The sequence below is a fragment of the Lepisma saccharinum genome, unplaced genomic scaffold (genome assembly GCF_977018435.1).
Source record: "Lepisma saccharinum unplaced genomic scaffold, izLepSacc3.1 HAP1_SCAFFOLD_42, whole genome shotgun sequence".
Lineage (NCBI taxonomy): Eukaryota > Metazoa > Arthropoda > Insecta > Zygentoma > Lepismatidae > Lepisma > Lepisma saccharinum.
This window is the reverse complement of record NW_028142902.1, coordinates 317845-323730: the sequence shown is the minus strand read 5'-3', so window position 1 is coordinate 323730 and position 5886 is coordinate 317845.

The following is a 5886-nucleotide window of genomic DNA, read 5'->3' as shown; positions in this document are numbered from 1 at the left end:
ATAGAGATCTTCGACCTGATTACATTGAGTGTAAAATCACCTTTGTATCGCCTATAGTAACGGAGATATGCTAGTATTAAATTTTATATAATGTTATCGTAAAACGTGAGGCCATAGGTTGTATTACATTGTTTCAACAATCAGAGTGGTTATTTCAAATCTCCACGACGACGACTACAATCATGCACAAATAGATTGTTTGCTTTTTTGTTATGAGAGTTTCCATGGTAACTAAGCATGAATATTACACAAGGATTAAATTTTTCCTGATGAGCCAATAGAGAGCTTCGACCTGATTACATTTAATGTAAAATCACCTTTGTATCTCATAAAGTAACGGAGATATGCGATTTTGAAATTTTATATAATGTTATCGTAAAACGTGAGGCCATAGGTTGTATTACATTGTTTCAACAATCAGAGTGGTTATTTCAAATCTCCACGACGATGACTACAATTATGCACAAATAGATTGTTTACTTTATTGTTATGAGAGTTTCCATGGTAACTAAGCTAGAATATTACAAAAGGATTAAATTTTTCATGATGAGCCAATAGAGAGCTTCGACCTGAGTACATTTAATGTAAAATCACCTTTGTATCTCCTATAGTAACGGAGATAAGCGAGTTTGAAATTTTATATATTGTTATCGTAAAACGTGAGGCCATTGTTTGGATTACATTGTTTCAACAATCAAAGTGGTTATTTCAAATCTCCACGACGACGACTACAATCATGCACAAATAGATTGTTTACTTTATTGTTATGAGAATTTCCATGGTAACTAAGCATGAATATTACAAAAGGATTAAATTTTTCCTGATGAGCAAATAGAGATCTTCCACCTGATTACATTTAATGTAAAATCGCCTTTGTATCTCCTATAGTAACGGAGATATGCGAGTTTGAAATTTTATATAATGTTATCGTAAAACGTGAGGCCATAGGTTGTATTACATTGTTTCAACAATCAGAGTGGTTATTTCAAATCTCCACGACGATGACTACAATTATGCACAAATAGATTGTTTACTTTATTGTTATGAGAGTTTCCATGGTAACTAAGCATGAATATTACAAAAGGATTAAATTTTTCATGATGAGCCAATAGAGAGCTTCGACCTGAGTACATTTAATGTAAAATCACCTTTGTATCTCCTATAGTAACGGAGATAAGCGAGTTTGAAATTTTATATATTGTTATCGTAAAACGTGAGGCCATTGTTTGGATTACATTGTTTCAACAATCTAAGTGGTTATTTCAAATCTCCAGGACGACGACTACAATCATGCACAAATAGATTGTTTACTTTATTGTTATGAGAAATTCCATGGTAACTAAGCATGAATATTACAAAAGGATTAAATTTTTCCTGATGAGCCAATAGAGAGCTTCGACCTGATTACATTGAGTGTAAAATCACCTTTGTATCTCATAAAGTAACGGAGATATGCGATTTTGAAATTTTATATAATGTTATCGTAAACGTGATTCCATAGGATGTATTACATTTTTTCAACAATCAAAGTGGTTATTTCAAATCTCCACGACGACGACTACAATCATGCACAAATAGATTGTTTGCTTTATTGTTATGAGAGTTTCCATGGTAACTAAGCATGAATATTACACAAGGATTAAATTTTTCCTGATGAGCCAATAGAGAGCTTCGACCTGATTACATTTAATGTAAAATCACCTTTGTATCTCATAAAGTAACGGAGATATGCGATTTTGAAATTTTATATAATGTTTTCGTAAAACGTGAGGCCATAGGTTGTATTACATTGTTTCAACAATCAGAGTGGTTATTTCAAATCTCCACGACGATGACTACAATTATGCACAAATAGATTGTTTACTTTATTGTTATGAGAGTTTCCATGGTAACTAAGCTAGAATATTACAAAAGGATTAAATTTTTCATGATGAGCCAATAGAGAGCTTCGACCTGAGTACATTTAATGTAAAATCACCTTTGTATCTCCTATAGTAACGGAGATAAGCGAGTTTGAAATTTTATATATTGTTATCGTAAAACTTGAGGCCATTGTTTGGATTACATTGTTTCAACAATCAAAGTGGTTATTTCAAATCTCCACGACGACGACTACAATCATGCACAAATAGATTGTTTACTTTATTGTTATGAGAATTTCCATGGTAACTAAGCATGAATATTACACAAGGATTAAATTTTTCCTGATGAGCCAATAGAGAGCTTCGACCTGATTACATTTAATGTAAAATCACCTTTGTATCTCATAAAGTAACGGAGATATGCGATTTTGAAATTTTATATAATGTTATCGTAAAACGTGAGGCCATAGGTTGTATTACATTGTTTCAACAATGAGAGTGGTTATTTAAAATCTCCACGACGATGACTACAATTATGCACAAATAGATTGTTTACTTTATTGTTATGAGAGTTTCCATGGTAACTAAGCATGAATATTACAAAAGGATTAAATTTTTCATGATGAGCCAATAGAGAGCTTCGACCTGAGTACATTTAATGTAAAATCACCTTTGTATCTCCTATAGTAACGGAGATATGCTAGTATTAAATTTTATATAATGTTAGCGTAAAACGTGAGGCCATAGGTTGTATTACATTGTTTCAACAATCAGAGTGGTTATTTCAAATCTCCAAGACGACGACTTCTACAATCATGCACAAATAGATTGTTTGCTTTATTGTTATGAGAGTTTCCATGGTAACTAAGCATGAATATTACACAAGGATTAAATTTTTCCTGATGAGCCAATAGAGAGCTTCGACCTGATTACATTTAATGTAAAATCACCTTTGTATCTCATAAAGTAACGGAGATATGCGATTTTGAAATTTTATATAATGTTATCGTAAAACGTGAGGCCATAGGTTGTATTACATTGTTTCAACAATGAGAGTGGTTATTTAAAATCTCCACGACGATGACTACAATTATGCACAAATAGATTGTTTACTTTATTGTTATAAGAGTTTCCATGGTAACTAAGAATGATTATTACAAAAGGATTAAATTTTTCATGATGAGCCAATAGAGAGCTTCGACCTGAGTACATTTAATGTAAAATCACCTTTGTATCTCCTATAGTAACGGAGATAAGCGAGTTTGAAATTTTATATATTGTTATCGTAAAACGTGAGGCCATTGTTTGGATTACATTGTTTCAACAATCAAAGTGGTTATTTCAAATCTCCAGGACGACGACTACAATCATGCACAAATAGATTGTTTACTTTATTGTTATGAGAAATTCCATGGTAACTAAGCATGAATATTACAAAAGGATTAAATTTTTCCTGATGAGCCAATAGAGAGCTTCGACCTGATTACATTGAGTGTAAAATCACCTTTGTATCTCCTATAGTAACGGAGATATACGAGTTTGAAATTTTATATAATGTTATCGTAAACGTGATTCCATAGGATGTATTACATTTTTTCAACAATCAAAGTGGTTATTTCAAATCTCCACGACGACGACTACAATCATGCACAAATAGATTGTTTGCTTTATTGTTATGAGAGTTTCCATGGTAACTAAGCATGAATATTACACAAGGATTAAATTTTTCCTGATGAGCCAATAGAGAGCTTCGACCTGAGTACATTTAATGTAAAATCACCTTTGTATCTCCTATAGTAACGGAGATAAGCGAGTTTGAAATTTTATATATTGTTATCGTAAAACTTGAGGCCATTGTTTGGATTACATTGTTTCAACAATCAAAGTGGTTATTTCAAATCTCCACGACGACGACTACAATCATGCACAAATAGATTGTTTACTTTATTGTTATGAGAATTTCCATGGTAACTAAGCATGAATATTACAAAAGGATTAAATTTTTCCTGATGAGCAAATAGAGATCTTCGACCTGATTACATTGAGTGTAAAATCACCTTTGTATCGCCTATAGTAACGGAGATATGCTAGTATTAAATTTTATATAATGTTAGCGTAAAACGTGAGGCCATAGGTTGTATAAATTGTTTCAACAATCAGAGTGGTTATTTCAAATCTCCACGACGACGACTACAATCATGCACAAATAGATTGTTTACTTTATTGTTATGAGAGTTTCCATGGTAACTAAGCATGAATATTACACAAGGATTAAATTTTTCCTGATGAGCCAATAGAGAGCTTCGACCTGATTACATTTAATGTAAAATCACCTTTGTATCTCATAAAGTAACGGAGATATGCGATTTTGAAATTTTATATAATGTTATCGTAAAACGTGAGGCCATAGGTTGTATTACATTGTTTCAACAATCAGAGTGGTTATTTAAAATCTCCACGACGATGACTACAATTATTATATCAAATAGATTGTTTACTTTATTGTTATGAGAGTTTCCATGGTAACTAAGCATGAATATTACAAAAGGATTAAATTTTTCATGATGAGCCAATAGAGAGCTTCGACCTGAGTACATTTAATGTAAAATCACCTTTGTATCTCCTATAGTAACGGAGATAAGCGAGTTTGAAATTTTATATATTGTTATCGTAAAACGTGAGGCCATTGTTTGGATTACATTGTTTCAACAATCAAAGTGGTTATTTCAAATCTCCACGACGACGACTACAATCATGCACAAATAGATTGTTTACTTTATTGTTATGAGAATTTCCATGGTAACTAAGCATGAATATTACAAAAGGATTAAATTTTTCCTGGTGAGCAAATAGAGATCTTCGACCTGATTACATTGAGTGTAAAATCACCTTTGTATCGCCTATAGTAACGGAGATATGCTAGTATTAAATTTTATATAATGTTATCGTAAAACGTGAGGCCATAGGTTGTATTACATTGTTTCAACAATCAGAGTGGTTATTTCAAATCTCCACGACGATGACTACAATCATGCACAAATAGATTGTTTACTTTATTGTTATGAGAGTTTCCATGGTAACTAAGCATGAATATTAAAAAGAAAAAGTGTTCCCCTGTGCTTAGCACCACGCCATGAAGGCGTATAGGGGGTGTGGGGGTAACGCCCCACACTTTCTTGATCCGGCCGTGTGTAGGGGTGATGTGATCAGATTCACGCCCCTGACCGCCTTTACCCCCCAGGGTTTCCCCCAGGTACCCATGTTATTCGACGCTGAATATTACACATGGATTAATTTTTTCCTGATGAGCAAATAGAGAGCCTCGACCTGATTACATTGAGCGTAAAATCACCTTTGTATCTCCTATAGTAACGGAGATATACGAGTTTGAAATTTTATATAATGTTATCGTAAACGTGATTCCATAGGATGTATTACATTTTTTCAACAATCAAAGTGGTTATTTCAAATCTCCACGACGACGACTACAATCATGCACAAATAGATTGTTTGCTTTATTGTTATGAGAGTTTCCATGGTAACTAAGCATGAATATTACACAAGGATTAAATTTTTCCTGATGAGCCAATAGAGAGCTTCGACCTGAGTACATTTAATGTAAAATCACCTTTGTATCTCCTATAGTAACGGAGATAAGCGAGTTTGAAATTTTATATATTGTTATCGTAAAACTTGAGGCCATTGTTTGGATTACATTGTTTCAACAATCAAAGTGGTTATTTCAAATCTCCACGACGACGACTACAATCATGCACAAATAGATTGTTTACTTTATTGTTATGAGAATTTCCATGGTAACTAAGCATGAATATTACAAAAGGATTAAATTTTTCCTGATGAGCAAATAGAGATCTTCGACCTGATTACATTGAGTGTAAAATCACCTTTGTATCGCCTATAGTAACGGAGATATGCTAGTATTAAATTTTATATAATGTTAGCGTAAAACGTGAGGCCATAGGTTGTATAAATTGTTTCAACAATCAGAGTGGTTATTTCAAAT